Source organism: Sebastes umbrosus, chromosome 1, assembly GCF_015220745.1.
Source record: "Sebastes umbrosus isolate fSebUmb1 chromosome 1, fSebUmb1.pri, whole genome shotgun sequence".
Classification (NCBI taxonomy): Eukaryota; Metazoa; Chordata; class Actinopteri; order Perciformes; family Sebastidae; genus Sebastes; species Sebastes umbrosus.
The window spans coordinates 1894306-1917489 of NC_051269.1; the positions used below are offsets into that span (position 1 = coordinate 1894306).

General features: G+C 44.1%; 1 long non-coding RNA gene across 1 annotated transcript; it reads left to right on the forward strand.

The window, feature by feature from the left end:
* Positions 1-139: 139 nt before the first annotated feature.
* LOC119501533 lies at positions 140-22773 on the forward strand. The gene is made up of 5 exons (XR_005209857.1): positions 140-150; positions 7409-7417; positions 9891-9896; positions 11343-11350; positions 22555-22773. It is a non-coding gene; the product is annotated as an uncharacterized LOC119501533 (long non-coding RNA).
* The last annotated feature ends 411 nt before the right edge of the window (positions 22774-23184 follow it).

Consider the following 23184-nt stretch of genomic DNA (forward strand, 5'->3'; position numbering starts at 1 on the left):
GAAGATGTGTCTGGAGAAAGAGGAGAGAAGGGAGAGAGAGGCACTGGAGAGAGAGGGGAGGAAGGACAGGGAGCAGCTGGAGAGAGAAGAGAAAAGGGAGAAAGAGCGGCTGGACAGAGAGGAGAAGAGAGAGAGAGAGTGGAGAGAGTGGTTGGTGAAGAGAGAGAATGAAAATGCAGAAAGGGAGGAGAGGAGACAGAGAGATTTGCTCTCCCTTGTTGAGACAATTTTGAAAAATAAATAAATATATAGATGGATTTTGGTATCAGCTCTTTCATTTACAGTGATAATGTTGTTTGTTTTAGTGTCACATAAAAATCATCTACTTTATTCACATACATCTATTCATTCATTCTATCTACATTCATACATCTATTTTACTTATCATTTTGACAAGTAATTATATTGTATCGTAATTATGATGAATTTAACATTAATAATGCTGATAATGATGGTGTATTTTTTATCACAATGAGGGAGGATGAGCCACATCATCATAGCCATCATAGAAATTATGAATTTGAGACAACATACATAATGCTTTTCATATCATACCAAGACAACCAGTCAACTAGTCCAGCATTGCAATAACTTCACCCTTGTGTTATAAAATTGTAAAACAAGTACTGGTACAATAGAAATAGAGTATACAGCCATGCTTCAAGGACTTCTAATTTTAGTGTATAATCTTAAATTGTCCTTATCGTGAATGAATACAACAAAAGGTCAAATGTGACATATATCTGATTTATTGCATAAAGGAGGGAGAGAGAGAGAGAGAGACGGGGGGAGAGAGAGGGGTGGGGGGGGGAGGGGGTGGGGAGGGATGTACAGCAACCACAATGATACTAAACTTACTAAAATGACTAACTAATAATAAGAACAAGAACAATTATTGCAGGAAATATGTACAAAATAAATATATATGTTTGTTACTGCTGCATTCAGTAATCATGCTCCTGCAGTGCAGGGATGGCAGCACCAGGAGCAGAAACCTCTGCTGCCAGTCTGTTCCTCAAATGTTCGCCCGGCAATATGTGGTCCTCACGCTGGTTTGGCTGGTCCTCCACCTCGTCCTCGCCATGGACAGCCCCCTCCTCCTCATCCACATCTGGCTCCACCAAATCCCCATTTGTTATTGAGAGGTTGTGGAGGAAGGCACACGTGGACACCACCTCTGGCACGAATGTGGACTTCACCTACAGGAAAAGAGAGGTTGTATGTAACTGTATAATGTCAATTAAACTAAAATTATTTGTTTTAATTTTTCCTGACCTGCTGCTCAGCAGTCAGCCAGTGTATCTACTTACATTTACACATATCTTATGTTCTCCTTTACCTCAAGAGCCTTGAGGAAGATGCTGCGCCACCGGGTCTTCATCATTCCGATAGCCCTCTCCACCACACATCTGGCCTTGGAATGATGCCGGTTATACCGCCCCTGGACTGGGCCCTGCACCAGCTCCCTGTATGGGGTCATGAGGCTGATGGGTGCCGCCAGGCATGGATATCCTCCATCTCCAATGATGCACCAGCCAGGAGGCGGGTAGAGCTCCTCTACATAAATGGAGCTCCAACGCAGGACCCGAGCATCATGGACCGAACCAGGTAGTCCTGTAACCGGTCATTGTGAAAAAAAGGAAAGGGGTAACGGCTTTTAAAAAAGGCTCTAAAGGCACATTGAAGAATATATTGTGTAAAAAATGCCTGATACATAAACACTTTTACTTATGATTAGGAAATATCTTTGGAAGTAACAATACAATTAACAATGAAAAGTAACCACAAATCCCAATTAAATATAATCTGGGGTCACAGTTTCACTTAAAAATACTATTGAAATCTTAAGACTCAAAGCAATATTGTATCAACCTGTTGATACAATGCTCATTCCAATCCATACCTGTGAAAGTATTTAGGAAGTGACCTTTGTGGTCACAGATCACCTGCAGCTGGATGGAGTGGAAAAGCTTCCTGTTAAAAATTAAAAAAAGTAGAAAAATGTAGTCACTTGACAGTTGACATTGATATGAGATTAAAGCAGGCCATTATATCTTTGTGTGAAGTGGCAATTTGTATGCAAGGTACCTATTCAGGTAGTCTTCCTTATTTGCTGCAGGTGGCTTGATTCGTATGTGGGTCCAATCAATGCTGCCGGCCACTCTACGGAAGGCACGGGAGCCAGCCAGCCGGGCAAAGCCTTCCCCGATCCCCTCCAGCTCATCTGCGGCAGGGAAATGTACCACCCTTTTAAAGATGGCCATGATGCTGCCCGCGACCCGATGGACAACATCATGGACCGTGGTGATGGGGACGTCAAAGGCCTCGGACACCACACGATATGAAGTGGCACTGGCCAGCCAATATAAATAAAGGGCAACCTCCAGGTCTTTCACCCAGCCATGGTCCTTGGCGTACCCCAGACACTCCACCAAGGCATTTATGGTCTGCCTTGAAAGCCGAAAGTCTTTTTTAAAATCTCCCTCTCCCAGGTAGAGGCGGACTACAGGGGTGTGGGCATTCAACCTTAAATACTGCCCTCGAAGCGCAGATAATGGCCAACATACTTCTCCTGGTGGCGTCCCTCCTTCGTCGCCTTCGTGCCACATTATTGGCATTAACAACACTAACATATGACATTTTAATATTCTATCTACAACAATATCTATTTAATATTCTATCTATATCTATTTAATATTCTATCTATATCTATTTAATATTATATCTATATTCTATTCAATATTCTATCTAAATCTGTTTATATCTATCTATCTATATTCTATTCAATATTCTATCTAAATCTATCTATATTCTATTCAATATTCTATCTAAATCTGTTTATATCTATCTATCTATATTCTATTCAATATTCTATCTAAATCTGTTTATATCTATCTATCTATCTATATTCTATTCAATATTCTATCTAAATCTGTTCATATCTATCTATCTATCTATATTCTATTCAATATTCTATCTAAATCTATCTATATCTATCTATCTATCTATATTCTATTCAATATTCTATCTAAATCTATCTATATTCTATTTAATATTCTATTTATAGCTAACCTTTCTTTCTTTCAATCTTTCTTTCTTGGCAGTAGGGGGCGGAGGTTTTCTATTGTTCGTGCTTGCGGGCTTCCGCTTTCCAAAACCGGAAGCCCGCGAAACTCGGCCTCGCGTACTACAAAATAAACCGATTTACGTTCCATACTGCATACTACTGAGGATGCACAGTATGCAGTATGTACTGCATACTGCATACTGCGCTCCTCAGTAGTATGCAGTATGCGGTTTCGAATACAGCCTGAGTCTAGTCTTAGGGACAGCATTGAGTCCATTCTGAGGGACTACATGGAGTGCTTTCTGAGGGACTGAACTGAGGCCAGTCTGAGGGACTGCACTGGGGCCAGTCTGAGTGACTGCACTGAGGCTAGCATGAGGGACTGCACTGGGGCCAGTCTGAGGGACTGCACTGAGGCTAGCATGAGGGACTGCACTGGGGCCAGTCTGAGGGACTGCACTGAGGCTAGCATGAGGTATAGCATTGAGATCAGTGTGAGCTACAGTATTGAGGCCAGTCGGAGGGACTGCATTGACACCAGTGTAAGGTTCAGTATTGAGAGAAGTCTGAGGGACTGCATTGAGACCAGTGTAAAGTTCAGTATTGAGGCCAGTTTGAGGGACTGCACTGAGGCTAGCATGAGGGACTGCACTGGGGCCAGTCTGAGGGACTGCACTGAGGCTAGCATGAGGTATAGCATTGAGATCAGTGTGAGCTACAGTATTGAGGCCAGTCGGAGGGACTGCATTGACACCAGTGTAAGGTTCAGTATTGAGAGAAGTCTGAGGGACTGCATTGAGACCAGTGTAAAGTTCAGTATTGAGGCCAGTTTGAGTGACTGCACTGAGGCTAGCATGAGGGACTGCACTGGGGCCAGTCTGAGGGACTGCACTGAGGCTAGCATGAGGTATAGCATTGAGATCAGTGTGAGCTAAAGTATTGAGGCCAGTCTGAGGGACTGCATTGAGACCAGTGTAAAGTTCAGTATTGAGGCCAGTCTGAGGGACAGTGCTGAGTCCAGTCTGAGGGACTGCATTGAGTCCAGTCTGAGGAACAATATTAAGTCCATTTTGAGGGACTGAGGCCAGTCTGAGGGACTGCATTGAGTCCAGTCTGAAGGACTGCACAGAGTTCAGTCTGAGGGACAGCATAGAGTCTAGTCTGAGGGATAGTATTGAGTCCAGTCTGAGGGACTGTATTGAGTCTGGTCTGAGGAACAGCATTGAGTCCAGTCTGAGGTTCAGTATTGAGTCCAGTCTGAGGGACTGCATTGAGTCCAGTCTGAGGAACAGTATTAAGTCCATTCTGAGGGACTGAGGCCAGTCTGAGGGACTGCACTCAGTCCAGTCTGAGGGACAGATGGAGTCCAGTCTGAAGGACAACATTGAGGCCAGTCTGAGGGGACAGCATTGAGTCCAGTCTGAGGAACAGCATTGAGTCTAGTCTGAGGGACTACACTGAGTCCAGTCTGAGGAACAGCATTGAGTTCAGTCTGAGGAACAGCATTGAGTTCAGTCTGAAGTACTACACTGAGTCTAGTCTTAGGGACTGCATTGAGTCCAGTCTGAAGGACTGCACAGAGCTCAGTCTGAGGGACAACATAGAGTTTAGTCTGAGGGATAGTATTGAGTCCAGTCTGAGGGACTGTATTGAGTCCAGTCTGAGTGACAGCATTGAGTCCAGTCTGAGGGACTGCACTGAGTCCAATCTGAGGGACTGCATTGAGTCCAGTCTGAGGGACTGCATTGAGTCCAGTCTGAGGAACAGTATTGAGTCCAGTCTGAGGGACTGCACTGGGGCCAGTCTGAGTGGCTGCACTGAGGCTAGCATGAGGGACTGCACTGGGGCCAGTCTGAGGGACTGCATTGAGACCAGTGTAAGGTTCAGTATTGAGAGAAGTCTGAGGGACTGCATTGAGACCAGTCTGAGGGACTGAACTGAGGCAAGTCTGAGGGACTGCACTGAGGCTAGCATGACGGACTGCACTGGGGCCAGTCTGAGGAACTGCACTGAGGCTAGCATGATGTACAGCATTGGGATCAGTGTGAGCTACAGTATTGAGCCCGGTCTGAGGAACAGCATTGAGTCCAGTCTGAGGGACTGAACTGAGGCAAGTCTGAGGGACTGCACTGAGGCTAGCATGACGGACTGCACTGGGGCCAGTCTGAGGAACTGCACTGAGGCTAGCATGAGGGACTGCACTTGGGCCAGTCTGAGGGACTGCACTGAGGCTAGCATGATGTACAGCATTGGGATCAGTGTGATCTACAGTATTGAGGCCAGTCTGATGGACTGCATTGAGTCCAGTCTGAGGAACAGTATTGAGTGCTTTCTGAGGGACTGAACTGAGGCCAGTCTGAGGGACTGCACTGGGGCCAGTCTGAGTGACTGCACTGAGGCTAGCATGAGGGACTGCACTGGGGCCAGTCTGAGGGACTGCACTGAGGCTAGCATGAGGTATAGCATTGAGATCAGTGTGAGCTACAGTATTGAGGCCAGTCTGAGGAACTGCATTGAGACCAGTGTAAGGTTCAGTATTGAGTCTAGTCTGAGGGACTACACTGAGTCCAGTCTTAGGGACTGCATTGAGTCCATTCTGAGGGACTACATGGAGTGCTTTCTGAGGGACTGAACTGACGCCAGTCTGAGGGACTGCACTGGGGCCAGTCTGAGGGACTGCACTGAGGCTAGCATGAGGTACAGCATTAGGATCAGTGTGAGCTACAGTATTGAGACCAGTGTAAGGTTCAGTATTGAGAGAAGTCTGAGGGACTGCATTGAGACCAGTGTAAGGTTCAGTATTGAGGCCAGTCTGAGGGACTGCATTGAGACCAGTCTGAGGAACAGTATAAAGTCCAGTCTGAGGGACTACACTGAGTCCAGTCTGAGGGACTGAGGCCAGTCTGAGGGACTGCATTGTGTCCAGTCTGAGTGACTGCATTGAGTGCAGTCTGAGGGAAGGTACTGAGGCCAGTCTGAGGGACTGCATTGAGGATTGTTACCTAAAATAGTTTGCTGCTTGGCTCAGCTTACAATTACAGTAACTGGAATAATTATATTTAATTCAGCATCATCTCTGTAAAGGTTTTCATTTGTCCATGTAACTGGATATCTTGTAGTCTCACATCCAAGAGGCTTCATCAATATGGAATTGATTGATGAAAATGTCCTCTTGACCAAACAGACAAAGTCCAGTTCTATAAATTAACTACTCCACTTGTGTCATGTAAAACTAGTGGGTTCCTGTGCTGTAAGGGATGAGTAGAGTACTCTTTGTTTTAATTATTACATAATGTGCTGAGTTTATTAAATTTTTCACTTTTGTTTTGCTAAGTTTATAATGTAATAATGTTCTTATAATGTAATAACTTATTACATCATGAACAAAACTGTTATTACATTGTGTGCTTAAGGTTTTATTACATTATGTGCTGATTATTACATTATGAGCTTTTATTACATTTAAATTATTACATTATGCACAGTCATTACGTTATGAGTTGCTACAACCCTTCTTTTTCACAATAGACTTATGCACCAACTTATGCATCATTGGACACAATTGTTCTGTCTTCAATAATAATAAATTGCATTCTATTGCTCATATAACATTTGTGTTTGTAATATTTCCAAGGCATGAGGACTGTTATGAGTTAATATTAAGCACTAAGGTTGAGGGAATATGATATATTCTTGCGAACAAAACACTGTGGTCACTACCGAAACAGTGGTCATTTTGTAAAAAATAAGCTATATTGAATTATCAACTAAAATGTTATGATACTGATTGGTTAAATGTATGTTCAATTTAATCAATCTTTAACTCTGAAATCAATATGATCAGCATTATGCATTTTACAAAGAAAGATTGCATTTCGATTTTGATGAATCTTATAAATTGAACTTAAACATTTTTTTTTAAATTTAAATTTTAATTGATTTAGTTGTGAAAGATATGTAAAAATAGTCTTTAGAGGAGGGATGTAAACACAATCTTAACAGTTTAATACAAAACTTTGTATTTGAGTTTTTTACTGTGTTTCGGTAGTGACAAATTTTGGGAGAAGAAAAGCATTCCAAACCAGTCTAAAAATACAGTACCAAAATTGACTGTACTTTCATTAGATATGTATACCTATATATATGTATATATACCTATGTATATATGTATATATATATATATATATATATATGTATAGAGAATATAGAATATAGAATATTGGTAGAATGTATACAAATGGGACTATCAGTGTCATGATATCACTTTGGCAGTCTAGTTTTCCTTGTGTTTCCTCAGTTACCCTGCCCTTTTGTCTCATGTGTTTTTCCCTGTTTGTCTAGTCTGTCAGTGTGTTGGGAGATGTGGCCTTCCTCCTCCTCCTCCTTCTCCTGGGCAGGCACTGCTGGAGCAGCTGACAGCAATCAACCAATCATCACACACACCTGCATTATATCTACCCCGGTCTTCCTGCCAGTCATCGCCAGATCATTTAATTTTCATTTTCACTTTTTTTGTTGTAAGATAATGTTGAAAAGTTCTCTTTTAATTAAACATATGTTTTAATGTTTTTCAATGAAGTTTTGTGTTATTCCCATTTTTGACACCAAGATTTTAATTTTTACTGTAAATGTATATCGGTTCAAAATATCGGTTATCGGTCTCCTTGATTACTAATAATCGGTATCGGTATCGTTCCTGAAAAAAACATATCGGTCGATCCCTAGTATATATGCTGCTTGATGGAAATGTATGTATATATTTATTCTTGGAAATCAATTAACAATACAAAACAATGACAGATATTGTAGCATTCAATGATGTCATCAAATCACTTGGAGCATTCGATGATGTCATCAAATCACTCTGAACATTTTTATATACTTTCTTTATTGTACACATGTTCATATACAGAAGTACTAACATACATAGACAATTAAAAAAAAGATGAAAAAAATTATATTTACGTTTTCATTTTCACTTTTTTGTTTTAAGATAATGTTGATAAGTTCTCTTTTAATTAAACATGCTTTAATGTTTTCATTACATCCAGAATCGACTACTGCAACAGCATTCTTTACGGCTCACCATCCAAAGTCCTCAATAAACTCCAATACATCCAGAACTCTGCTGCCCGTCTGCTCACCCATCCCCGGTCCCGTGACCACATCACCCCTGTCCTCCAGAACCTCCACTAGCTCCCTGTCCCACAACGCATCCAGTTCAAACTCTTTCTCCTCACTCACCCCCCCTACCTCACAGACCTGCTCCACCATTACACTCATACACAAGCAGTCACAGCTCCGTTAGGGTATCAGGCTCCTTATTCAGTGCCTGTACAGCCATCAGGCCCATCAGCTGCCACTAGCTCACTAACTCCTTCAGCCGGTTCCGGTGTCCACTCTTCCTGATCTCACTACAGATAGTGAAAGAGAGTTTACTGACCTCAAGATGCCTCTGGATAACCCTCTGGGTCCTCCCACAGAGCTGACGGAGCATTATAAATACCGTGTGCTCATGGAACACCTCGTCTTGGAGGAGGCACGACTTATAGCCCAAACCTGCTGCCATCATCCTCAGCCCTACAGTGCAGCTATGCAAGCTCTGTAGCGCCAGTATGGCCAACCCCATCAGCTGGCCCAGAGCGAGACTCCAGCTATACTCAACATGCCAGATGTCAAGCCTGGACTCCAGTTGATCTGGTTTCTCCCACATTTAGGCTCTCTGTGCCACCTCAGTAGTCAACAGTGTGTTCTCAGTGTGTTCTGAGTTTGTGTGTTGTCTACTCTGGTGGTACGTATGGGTTTTCTCCGGGTGCCCCGGTTTAACTCACATTCATATGCATGTGCATACAAACATCTAATAACTAATTAAGTCAAATGAAAATAATAAATAATAATATTACATTTCTGCTCATCTCTCTTATCATCTTTGTAACTATTTTTATGATTTTATTTTGTATTTATATGATTTTATGTTGTTTTTTTTAAGTTCTGGGTGTTCGTAAAGCACTTTGTAACCTTGTTTTGAAAGGTGCTATATTATAGCCATCATAACCATTTCCTGCTTCCATCTCTATTTGTATTCAAAATATTAATAAAACTATACAATTATCACATGTCTCCTTGTCTCCACATAACATTATATAGCCCTATAAAATCTGTTTTATCTTTCCCAAATTCAGTTTTTTCCGTTTTAGTTTTTCTGAATTGTCATCAGAAAATGTGTCTTTAAGAATAAAAAAACACAGGGTGTGGTGTTAAAATCTGTCCCTTGTGCCAATAGGTGGTGAGCACTTCCACAAAATTCACCTTGTTGTTGGAGTGGTTGATAATTGACAGGTGGGGGTTCTCAGAGTTTGTGGGAGGGTTGCCTGGGTTGTGACATTTCAGGACAATTGGGCACAGGACGCATCATCAGTGGTGTACCCTTGTTTCATCCTATGTTTCGGCATTTTAACACTATACACCCTCCACAAAGGCGGCCAGCTGCAGGGTGATCAATCCTCAGCTTGTGTACTGTGCTCAAGTGTCCCGAAATTCACCTTACTGCTGGGAATGGCAGACGGCTGAAAGGCTGATAGGTGGGGGTTCTCCAGTGGGTTATGCGGATGTATTCGGAGCCCTGCCCGGATCATTCTGCTTGAGCCAAATCCACTGGCTGCCTCTTTCAGCCGCTTCTGAGATTGCTCTGATGATCCGCCGCAGAGCCTGACCGTGGCTCTTTCAGCAATCTGATGGTAGAAGAAGCCACGAATCCTCTGCATCCTACCTCGACTGGATAGACTTTGGTGTTCCAGCCTCGCTGCTTCGCTTCTGCTGCTAGCTCTGCGTAGCGCAGTTTCTTACGTTCGCCGGCCTCTTCAATCAAGTTTTCCCATGGAACTGTGAGCTCTACTATGTAAGCAGTCTTGAGTGAGGGGGACCAGAGTACCAAGTCTGGCCTGAGGTTGGTGGAAGCAATCTCGGGTGGAAAAATTAATTGCTGGCTGACGTCCACCAGCATCTTCCAGTCGCGGGCCATGAATAGGCATCCTGTGTCTGGCTTGGTGGGAGGGTGTTTGGGTGTTTTCTGTCCTTCTCGGACAAATGCTGTTACCTTAAGGGGATTGGTTGCTCTCAGGGGGGGCAAGGAGTTGGTCAACCGTCACTTGTCTTCCAGAGCTGATGCCAGGCTCTTGAGGATCTGATTGTGCCGCCAGGTATAACTGCCTTGCGAAAGGCTGGTCTTGCAACCTGTCAGGATGTGTTTGAGAGTCGCTGGAGCTGGGCAGAGGGCACAGGTTGGATCCTCGCCATACCACTGATAGAGATTATTTGGTGATGGAAGAAGGTCGTATGTCGCTCTGATGATAAGGCTAATCTTGCTTGCTTACATTTCCCATTGCTCCCTCCAGTGAGCCATCTTGCGCCCCCGCTCTCGCAGGCTCTAGGATTATGTTCCTTTGTTGACTTTCTGTAGCATTTAGCGGGTGTCTCCAACTAACTGAACCAGCGTTGGGGACTGCTGACATGGGTAGGTAGCCCATGACAGCCCCAGTGGGGTTTTTTCCCTTCTGTCAGCTGTCTCTCCAAGCTGTCACATGGACTTTCCCATGTTGTCAGCTGTCCTTTCACAGCGGTCACTGGACGGGTCCAGATAATTACAATAAAAAAACACAGGATGTGGTTTTAAAAAGTGTGTTGGATGAAGAAAAAGTCAACAATTCATAAGAAAATATTAAATATTTAATGAATATCACTGAATTTGATTTAATACAATGGTGCACTATTTTTTTTAATCAATGAAGTTGCTTCCATTCAGCTATAAAAAACACACCATACTGTCCTTTTGTAAAGTGAGGTGCTCTAAATGTAGCTGTTAGTTTTGAATTGAGGTTTCTGGGTGACTAACAGGTGACCTCTCCCCCAGGTCTCCCCTCAGCCTGGGCCTGCACTCTCATTGGCTGGAGCTCCCCGACAGGTCAGACATTTAGCGTTCTAGGTGATGCATCGGCGAGCCTCTCAGCTTATGTCTTTGAACGGCGAGCACTGAGCCAACGCCAGTTTGCCTCTGATCTGGGGCTTTGGTCGGGAAGCTCCAGAAACTGTTGGCAAGTGTAAAATCAGGGCTAAAGTGGTTTAGTGCGAGCTAGGTTAGTCGTCTGAGAGGATCTCTTCCACATCAATGTGTGCGTGAACGTCAGCTGAGCTCGCTGTCGGTGAAACGCCGACACAGAGAAGAGAAGCAGCGTCTGGAAGCAGCATCTGGAAATGAAAACAATACATAGTAGTAGAGTTTTTCTGGTAGTCGACTCAGAGGCTGTGAAAAAACGCTCAGAACAGCAGCAAAATCCAGATTTTCATGAACTGAATCAACATTTTGATAAATTCCACGTTATTCCAGGTTTTACAGCTGATGACATTTTAATCATCAGATTCTGTGATTCTGTCCGTGTTTTCCACAACACAGAGATCATAGAGCCCTAAAGTCCCAAGTCACAACTTTCTACCTCATAAGAGTTATCAGTCTCATTCAGTGGTGCCTCCCGCAGGGTGCTGTTTTCATCCTGCAATGTGCTATTTTTCACCTGAAGCAGCGTAGTATTCTCCACTTGTTTCTGGAGGGACCCGTTTAGGAGCACCAGTCTGAAATACATCAACACACACACACACACACACACACACTTTTCTCTGCTAATTTTTGACCTTTTGTTTGCTAACACAAAGCTCTAGCTGCTTCCTTATTTGAATAAATGCTGATAATGATCAGTAATTGTTTTTTCTCTAATGCTAATCAGCCCAGCTCAGGCTAATGAGGTCAGGACGCTCCCACCAGTAAACAACATGCACACTCATCCAGTGAGTCCCAGTGTTTATTGTTTGCATGTCGAACCGTTCAAAAGGTTACTCGCAGAAACAAATTGGCATTCTAGTGATTAAATCTATCTCAAACTGCACTCCTGCCTTCCAATAGCAAACACATGTTAACTATTAATCATTCAGACTTACTCAATAATAAGTGGGGTGTTTTTTTTACGATTTCTAAATAGATGTTTTAAAACCAGAATCGATATATTTGCTTCATCTGAGTCTACGCGGAAATAGAAGGAAGTTACCGCTTTTATTGTGGTAGTCTGAGTAACGTGACCTCATATCCAATCCCTATCTGTCAACCAAAACAAACCTCAGAAAGTCTAAACCGTTGGAGGGTCAGCGTAGATTCGACCTGCACCCTCCCATGTTAAATCCAGCGTGGTAAACACTACACATCCAGTAAAGGATGGAAACACTTTGGGTTTTACACATTGACAGGAAAAGCAGAGCTAGACATCACGGCTAAAGCTGCATGCTAATTTCTAAAAAAAGGCCATAATAAGTCCAAACAAAGGCTGAAAAAAGTCAGAAAAAAAGCCGAAATATGTTTGAAAAATGCCGAAAAAATCCCAAAATATTGCCGAAATATGGCAAAAAAAAAAAAAAGGCAAAAAAATGCCAAAGTATGTCTGAATAAAAGTCTGAAAAATGTCTGAAATTTTTACGAAAAAAGTCTGGAAGAAGTCTGAAAAATGTCCAAAAAGGCAGAGAAAATGCCCAAAAAAGGCTGATCTATGTCTGAATAAAAGTCTGAAAAATGTCTGAAATATTTCCGAAAAATGACCAAAAAAGGCCGAACAAAATGTCCAAAAAAGGCCAATATATGTCTGAATAAAAGATTGAAAAATGTCTGAAATATTTCAGAAAAAAGTAAAAAAACATGTCTGAAAAATGTCCAAATAAAGGCAGAAAAATGTCTGCAAAACATCTGAACAAAAAGTGTGAAACAGTTAGCAGGAAACGTTATGGTATCGCGGTAACGTGGCGATGGAGCCGGCTGTCGCTCTTGTCTCCGTGGTCAAATGGGGCGACGCTAAGACTGTAGAGCACCCATATACTGACATTTCTATTCTCTGCATTCAAACGGCCCCGATGGAGCTGACCATGGATGGTTAAAGAGAACGAAGCTGAAAGGAGAGCTAGAGACCACCTTGGAGAAGTTACAGGAAGTGGACACATGGGACTAAGTCTGCTTTTCAAAAAAAGGTGTTAACAAACTGGTGTATAGGGACCTCACCAGACAAAGAGCCTTGGCCTACATGGGAGATTTGAAGCCTGATAACAGAACAAAGACTAAACCGCCAGCTCTTGAAATCTCGCACCTACATGCGAGATTTCAGTTGAATCCAAATGGGGGCTGCCCATTGGATGAGGCTAACAGGAAATGTGGGGTCTTTCCAGTGACACGCCCACAATCTCACAGGAGATAAAAGCACGCCGACTTGAGAACTCGTCCCTTTTCAACCGCGAACAACGTTTGCTCCAGGAGGTACCCAACGCTGCAGCGTTCACTTTAAGACCGAGCCACAGTTCCTGACCTCGCCGGACGAGTTAAGCCATTGTCGTGTTCATCAGACGTCCAGACCACCATACCTGCAGAAGGAAGAACCGGACCCTCGTTCTTCACCAAGGAAGAGACGACTGCCCCTCCGTCTTCACATCGGCTGCTTCCCATCCGCTGCCACACGGAGAGCCAGCCCTGCCGTTCCCCCCGCTGACGAGCATCATAACGGCCCGTTATTGTCCGAGCCTGCGCGACGCCGCCGGACCAACTAACGACGATTTACACCACTATCGCTTCGGAGAAGCGATTCAAGTAAGAGGCTTGTGTCTGGGCAGAGACTAGTGAAATTGTGTAGTACAACAAGTTAATAATTATTATTGCTTTGTATTGAACGTACGGACCGCCGAGTCCGCTTGTTTGCTTTGTTTACTTTGCTTGTTGTTGTTGTTTTGCTTTGCTTTGCTTCGCTGTGTTATTTTGCTGTGTTATTTTGCTGTGTTTTACTGTGCTGACTGTTGACCACTGTGTGCTCCCCGCCATGGGTTTTTCTTGAGAATCTCTTTTTGCTGCACCAGAGCTTCTCTTTTTCTCCACTTCTACACACTCATTCCTACTTTGCCGACACGTGGGACTCGCCTCCCGTTAGTGCGTTGTCGGTAACTTTCGTGGCGCTTCCGCCACCAGAGCAACTCCTCCCTCACGTGACGTAACCACTTACGTGGTGACGTCCACTTCGGGGCTTCTCTTGCTCCTCCCATACCACACACACACTTAGACACTCCTCCTACACACCCATTACCTTACAGACACGTGTGATTCACATCCCGTTTGTGCGTGGTCTGTAATGTTCGAGCAACTCCTCCCTCACGTGACGTAACCACTTAGGTGGTGACGCCACCGCAAGCTTCCCCTTGCTCCTCCTCACACACACACACTCCCACACACACACTTAGACACTCCTCCTACACACCCATTACCTTACAGACACATGGGATTCACATCCCGTTTGTGCGTGGTCTGTAACGTTCGAGCAACTCCTCCCTCACGTGACGTCACCACTTACGTGGTGACGCCACCTCGAGCTTCCCCTTGCTCCTCCTCCACACACACACTCCCATTTCACACCTAAACACACACACACATACACACGTTCATACACACACACACACACCATCTCTTGCTTTTGTGTTTTGTTTAATTCTAGTTTAGTGCTTAGAGCTGCATTGTAGAATATCCATTTGTTGATTAAAAGTGTTGTTAATCTTTAATTACTATTGTTTAATAACTATTGATTTAGATTGATGTTGTTAGAGTGTTGTTTATTGTTGATTGAGATCACTATATTTAAATAAATGGTCTTACTTTAAATAGCAGTTGTCTGTGTTTATTGTGCATTTATATTGTAGTAACAGCTGGTTGTGAGAGTTAGTGCTCGGATTCACCCTTCACCATTCATCTCCTAAGTGTAAAGTAGTGTTAAAATACTGGCATTTGGAGTGAACAACCCCCTTTTGAGACTGAATTAAGGTTTTGGTTATTGGTCCCTGATTCCAGGGTGGTGCCCCGTTCATTATTAATGTTTATTGATAATTCTTATTAATAATAATAATTCTATGAATATTATTTATTAATTAGCTAATAACAAACCTGTCCCATTTGTAAATCCCCTACACTGGATATAAAAAATACATCTATGGAAATAAGATTGATGGATTATATTCACCAGAAGTATAAAACATTACATGTCCCTTGTAAATTAAAAAGAAAATGCCACTAATCTGTGATGGAAATGTCTTTATTCTTTGATTTTTGGGTTACTGGATACAAATTTTTATAAATAATTCCTGACAATGATCCTGATATATTTGACTTCAGGACATCTCTGACTACATACATGCTGAAAATCAAACATTTTACTGGATTCATTTAGAGATTTTTCAAAGTAAAAGTCCCTAGAAGTGGATGATTCAACTTGTTCCCTCCATGGTCTAGAGTTAAACAAGTTAACAACAATCACAATAAATCACAATAATAAATCACAATACTTAAAAATCACAACACATATCGAATCAGCATCCAAGTATCATGATAGTGTAGAATCAAGAGATAGGTGGATCGTTCCAGCCCTAGAAATAATAATACAATTCCATATGTCCTGGCTCATTGACGTCTACTTCCTCTTATCATTTATGTCTTGTAGGGAATACCCTGTTTTGGATATTATATTATATTATTACATGGCTTTGTTGAATACTCTATTCTTTATTTCACGATGACCAGTTTGCTGTACATTATTCCTTACATATTTTACCATATCATACCCAAAATATAGTGTTTTCATATTTGACACTGTACTCTATCATATATATATGTATATATATATATACATATATATATATATATATAAACACATTATAATGTGTGTGTGTGTTGTAGTGATTTATTTCCTGTCTGATCGGGTTTGGCAGAGCAGACTGAGCTCAAGCTCAGTGTCAAGGTGTATTTATGGTGTGTGTGTGTTTGTGTGTTTGTGTGTGTGTGTGTGTGTGTGTGTGTGTGTGTGTGTGTGTGTCAGACAGAGTATTTATAGCTCTGGTCCAATCTGTGATCCATCCAGCTGCAGAGAGCAGATAGTGGTTTCCAACACAACACAGAATACCTATACCAATATAAACACACACACACACACACACACACGCACACGCACACGCACACACACACACACACACACACATGCACTAAGGTACACAGGCGCATGTGACGGCATCACAATACAACTTCTGTAAATATAATATAATAGACCATTCTAATTAATTTAATTTAAATTAAATTAATTACTTTATTTATTATTATCAGATCATTAATAAGATCATTCGATTACTTCACTGTCTCCTAGTTTTTAAACATTTTCATCTTTTAGTCATTTATGTGACACAAAAGAACCTTAAAACAGTGACGGATAATTCTCATGTTTCCTCGGCTTTAAATAATAATAATAATAATAATGATAATAATAATAATAATAATAATAATAATAAAAATAAAATAATAATAATAATAATAATAATAACAAAAATCTCGAAGCGTTTTTTAAAAGACATTCTTTAAACAACAAAGCACTTTTTTTTTGAATAATTATTTCATGAACAGTTGGTTTTTCAAGATAATTAAACATATTTAGGAGTGTGGTCAAACGTTTGTAAAGGCTGGTGGAAGTGCATTGTGTCTTGGTTTCTCAGCAATGAAGTTGTTAATTCAAATGTTCAAAACCACCAATAAGAAGATAAAAAATGTTCTTCAAAGCTATATCATTGCCACCTTAAATTATGTGCTAAAAGAGTTATTAGTACCGGCACTTTAAGAATGACGGTGTTTTAATAGCCGTGAGTTGCGTCAATGTGCGACCGCGGGGCGGTGTGTGTGCGCAACGCTTTGCTTTAGAGGACGCCATCAGGATTGGGATCCAGATGGCGTGATACAGTGATAACCAGAAAGAAGGGGTCTAAACTAAACTGTAGTGATAACCAGAAGGATGGAGTCTAAACTAAACTGTAGAGATAACCAGAAGGATGGGGTCTAAACTAAACTGTAGTGATAACCAGAAGGATGGAGTCTAAACTAAACTGTAGAGATAACCAGAAGGATGGAGTCTAAACTAAACTGTAGTGATAACCAGAAGGATGGAGTCTAAACTAAACTGTAGAGATAACCAGAAGGATGGAGTCTAAACTAAACTGTAGTCATAGCCAGAAGGATGGAGTCTAAAATAAACTGTAGAGATAACCAGAAGGATGGAGTCTAAACTAAATTGTAGACATAACCAGAAGGATGGAGTCTAAACTAAACTGTAGTCATAGCCAGAAGGATGTAGTCTAAACTAAATTGTAGAGATAGCCAGAAGGATGGAGTCTAAACTAAACTGTAGAGATAACCAGAATATTGGAATCTAAAATAAACTGTAGTCATAGCCAGAAGAATGCAGTCTAAACTAAACTGTAGTCATAGCCAGACGGATTTAGTCTAAACTAAACTCTAGTGATAACCAGACAGATGGAGTCTAAACTAAACTGTAGTGATAACCAGAAGGAAGGAGTCTAAACTAAACTGTAGTGATAACCAGAAGGATGGAGTCTAAACTAAACTGTAGTGACAACCAGAAGGATGGAGTCTAAACTAAACTGTAGAGATAACCAGAAGGATGGAGTCTAAACTAAACTGTAGAGATAACCAGAAGGATGGAGTCTAAACTAAACTGTTGTGATAACCAGAAGAATGCAGTCTAAACTAAACTGTAGCGATAACCAGAAGGATGGAGTCTAAACTAAACTGTAGTCATAGCCAGAAGGATGGAGTCTAAACTAAACTGTAGTGATAACCAGAAGGATGGAGTCTAAACTAAACTGTAGTGATAACCAGAAGAATGCAGTCTTAACTAAACTGTAGAGATAACCAGAAGGATGGAGTCTACAAGAGAAGATTAAATCAGGTCATAAACCACATTCTCACTATTAGCTGGTGTCTCTATCAGCAGAACTCCCTTTAAAAAAACAAGGAAATAACAGCGCGGCTCTGATTACCAATCAAATGTACCAATAACATTAGATTCACCATATTTTCTGAATCTTTCCAAACATCTTCTGGAATTCAGCAAACACATAATCCAGGTAAAAGTAGTATTTTACCATGTATCTCTGTAACGTGTTAAAGTGTTATTTCACCATGTGTCTCTGTAACGTGTTAAAGTGTTATTTCACCGTGTGTCTCTGTAACGTGTTAAAGTATTATTTCACCGTGTGTCTCTGTAAAGTGTTAAAGTGTTATTTCACGGTGTGTCTCTGTAACGTGTTAAAGTGTTATTTCACCGTGTGTCTCTGTAACGTGTTAAAGTGTTATTTCACCGTGTGTCTCTGTAACGTGTTAAAGTGTTATTTCACCGTGTGTCTCTGTAACGTGTTAAAGTGTTATTTCACCGTGTGTCTCTGTAACGTGTTAAAGTGTTATTTCACCGTGTGTCTCAGTAACGTGTTAAAGTATTATTTCACCGTGTGTCTCTGTAACGTGTTAAAGTGTTATTTCACCGTGTGTCTCTGTAACGTGTTAAAGTATTATTTCACCGTGTCTCTGTAACGTGTTAAAGTATTATTTTACTGTATGTCTCTGTAACGTGTTCAAGTGTTATTTCACCGTGTGTCTCTGTAACGTGTTAAAGTGTTATTTTACCGTGTGTGTCTGTAACGTGTTAAAGTATTATTTTACCATGTGTGTCTGTAACGTGTTAAAGTATTATTTTACCGTGTGTCTCTGTAACGTGTTAAAGTATTATTTTACCATGTGTGTCTGCAACGTGTTAAAGTATTATTTTACCGTATGTCTCTGTACGTGAAATGGACGGAGAGGAAAATCAGTCCGGTGAGAGTGACTCTTCTCTCTCTTCACACCACTTCAACACAACACAGCTCTGTCTACAGTGACTGTGGTTTCTTCATGATTTTAAGCTTGAGCTTTTCTCTCATCAACTTCTACAGAACTTCAACTGAATGCATTATCATTTTGTGGGTTTTTGTTTTCGAAGCCTTTCATCATCTTCCGTGCTGCAGTACCATTCTACGCCTGAACTGTTACTGATGCTCCAGTGGGGGCGCTGTTTTTTTTTTTAAAAAAAGCCTTATTTAACACTGTTTGAATTGAGTGACATCAGCTGTTTCCTTTAGAATAAATATATATATATATAAACAGAAAGTTATAAGAGAAATAGAAATAACATTAGATCCATCCATCCATCCATCTTCAACCGCTTATCCGGGATCGGGTCGCGGGGGCAACAGCTCCAGCAGGGGACCCCAAACTTCCCTTTCCCGGGCCACATTAACCAGCTCTGACTGGGGGATCCCGAGGCGTTCCCAGGCCAGAGTAGAGATATAATCTCTCCACCTAGTCCTGGGTCTTCCCCGTGGTCTCCTCCCAGCTGGTCGTGCCTGGAACACCTCCCAAGGGAGGCGCCCAGGAGGCATCCGTGCTAGATGCCCGAACCACCTCAACTGGCTCCTTTCGACGCAAAGGAGCAAGGACTCTACTCCGAGTCCCTCACGGATGACTGAGCTTCTTACCCTATCTCTAAGGGAGACGCCAGCCACCCTCCTGAGGAAACCCATTTCGGCCGCTTGCACCCGAGACCTCGTTCTTTCGGTCATGACCCAACCCTCATGACCATAGGTGAGAGTAGGAACGAAGATTGAACGGTAGATCGAGAGCTTTGCCTTCCGGCTCAGCTCTCTTTTCGTCACAACGGTGCGGTAAAGCGAATGCAATACCGCCCCTGCTGCTCCGATTCTCCGACCAATCTCACGTTCCATCGTCCCCTCACTCGCGAACAAGACCCCGAGATACTTAAACTCCTTCACTTGGGGTAAGGACTCATTCCCTACCCGAAGTAGGCAATCCACCGGTTTCCTGCTGAGAACCATTGCCTCAGATTTAGAGGTGCTGATTCTCATCCCGACTGCGTCACACTCGGCTGCGAACCGATCCAGTGAGTGCTGGAGGTCGCAGACCGATGATGCCAACAGGACCACATCATCTGCAAAAAGCAGCGATGAGATCCTCAGCACACCGATCTGCAAACCCTCCTCCACCCGACTACGCCTCGATATCCTGTCCATGAATATCACGAACAGGATTGGTGACAAAGCGCAGCCCTGGCGGAGGCCAACCCCCACCGGAAACGAGTCCGACTTACTGCCGAGGATCCGAACACAGCTCTCGCTTTGGGCGTACAGGGATTGGATGGCCCTGAGAAGTGCCCCCCTCACCCCATACTCCCGCAGCACTCCCCACAGTATCTCCCGGGGGACCCGGTCATATGCCTTCTCCAAGTCCACAAAACACATGTAGACTGGATGGGCATACTCCCAGGCCCCCTCCAGGATCCTTGCGAGAGTGAAGAGCTGGTCCGTTGTTCCACGGCCAGGACGGAATCCGCATTGTTCCTCTTCGATCTGAGGTTCGACTATCGGCCGAACCCTCCTTTCCAACAGTAGACTTTACCAGGTAGGCTGAGCAGTGTGATACCCCTGTAATTGGCACACACTCTCCGGTCCCCCTTTTTGAAAAGGGGAACCACCACCCCGGTCTGCCACTCCTTAGGCACTGTCACCGACTTCCACGCGGTGTTGAAGAGACGTGTCATCCAAGACAGCCCCTCCCCACCCAGAGCCTTCAGCATTTCTGGGCGGATCTCATCAACCCCCGGGGCTTTGCCACTGTGGAGTTGTTTGACTACCTCAGTGACTTCCACCAGGGTAATTGATGATGGTCCCCCATCAGCTTCCAGCTCTGCCTCTACCATAGAGGGCGTATTGGTCGGATTCAGAAGTTCCTCAAAGTGCTCCTTCCACCGCCCGATTACCTCCTCAGTTGAGGTCAACAGTGTCCCATCCTTACTGTACACAGCTTGGATGATTCCCCGTTTCCCCCTCCTAAGGTGCCGGATGGTTTTCCAGAAACACTTTGGTGCCGACCGAAAGTCCTTCTCCATGGCTGCTCCGAACTCCTCCCACACCCGCTGCTTTGCCTCCGTCACGGCAGTGGCTGCTGCTCTTCGGGCCCGTCGGTACCCTGCAACTGCCTCCGGAGACCTCCGAGATAACATATCCCGGAAGGCCCCCTTCTTCAGTCGGACGGCTTCCCTGACCACCGGTGTCCACCACGGTGTTCTAGGGTTGCCGCCCCTTGAGGCATCTAAGACCTTAAAACCACAGCTCACCGCCGCAGCTTCAGCAATGGAAGCTTTGAACATCGTCCACTCGGGTTCAATGCCCCCAACCTCCACAGGGATGCCAGAAAAGCTCCGCCGGAGGTGTGAGTTGTAGATCTCTCGGACAGGGGCCTCCTCCAGACGTTCCCAGTTCACCCTCACTACGCGTTTGGGCTTACCAGGTCTGTCCAGAGTCTTCCCCCACCCTCTGACCCAACTCACCACCAGATGGTGATCAGTTGACAGCTCCGCCCCTCTCTTCACCCGAGTGTCCAAAACATGCAGCCTCAGATCAGATGATACGATTACAAAATCGATCATCGACCTTCGGCCTAGGGTGCTCTGGTACCACGTACACTTATGAGCATCCTTATGTTCGAACATGGTGTTCGTTATGGACAATCCATGACTAGCACAGAAGTCCAACAACAAACGACCACTCGGGTTTAGATCAGGGAGGCCGTTCCTCCCAATCACGCCACTCCAGGTGTCTCCATCGTTGCCCACGTGCGCGTTGAAGTCTCCCAGGAGAACTATGGAGTCCCCTACTGGAGCCCCATACAGGACTCCATTCAGGGTCTCCAAGAAGGCCGAATACTCCGAACTGCTGTTTGGTGCATACGCACAAACAACAGTCAGAGTTTTCCCCCCCATAACCCGAAGGCATAGGGAGGCGACCCTCTCGTCCACCGGGGGTAAACTCCAACGTAGCGGCACTCAGCTGGGGATTTGTGAGTATCCCCACACCCGCCCGGCGCCTCACACCATGGGCAACTCCAGAGAAGAATAGAGTCCAACCCCCCCAAGAGTACGGTTCCAGAACCGAGGCTGTGCGTAGAGGTAAGCCCTACCAGATCCAACTGATAGCGCTCCACCTCCCGCACAAGCTCCGGCTCCTTCCCCCACAGAGAGGTGACGTTCCACGTCCCCAGAGCCAGCCTCTGCCGCCCCGGGTCCAGTCCGTCGAGGTCCCTGGCCTTCACTGCCACCCGTGTGGCAGCGCACCCGACCCAAGCGGTTCTTCCCGCAGGTGGTGAGCCCACAGGATGGAGAGGAGGGGGGTGCCACGTTCCTTTTTCGGGGTATCCCCGGCCCGGGCTCCGTGGCAAGCCCGGCCACCAGACGCTCGTTGACGGGCCCTCCGTCTGGGCCTGGCTCCAGACGTGGGCCCCGGGCTTCCTCCGGGCCGGGTAACTCCTCCTCTGCCTCGTGTTGTCATTGGGTTTTTTGTGAACCATTCTTAGGCCGGCCCCTCACCTAAGACCAATTTGCCATGGGAGACCCTACCAGGAGCACGAGGCTCCAGACAACACAGCCCTCAGGGTCATAGGGACACACAAACCTCTCCACCACGTTAAGGTGATGGTTCCCGGAGAGGCCGATTGGAAACCGTGACCCGCCATCGGAGGGCCCCCCGCCGGCCGGCCTCGTGCCGGTGTTCGGGCGGTGGGCTCCTCCGCCACTGCGGGTTCGCCTCTAGGGCCGGGAGGGCCCGCGCAGGGGTGACCGTGTGTCCCCCTGCGCTCCTCCCTGGTCCGGCCGATGTGCAGCGAGACCGAGACGCCCCGTCTGCCCTAGCCGTCCTACGACGGAGCCCCCGTCCCCGGGCGGTGAGGCTCGGCTGGCAGCCGAGCCTCACCGCCCGGGCGTCGGGGAGCCTCCGGAGAACACCACGTTTCTCGAACCTAATAACATTAGATATGAAATGTAAATGTGTGTGCATTACCAAATAAATAAATGCAAACATAAAGTTAATTATCAAATAAATCACATACTGTAAGTATAGGGGACATCAGATTTCTGCATACCATTCCATTTTTTGATTAATATATATTTACAATTTAACATTTTTAATTCATAAAAAAATAAATTCCCATGTTGTGTCATCTATTATTCCATGACTTTTGCTGATGTTTTAGATTTTTCCATGGTATCATTCGAGCAAGGTCATCATTTTGTATGGTGACAACACTAACACTAATACGTTAAAACAATGTCTGTCCTCAC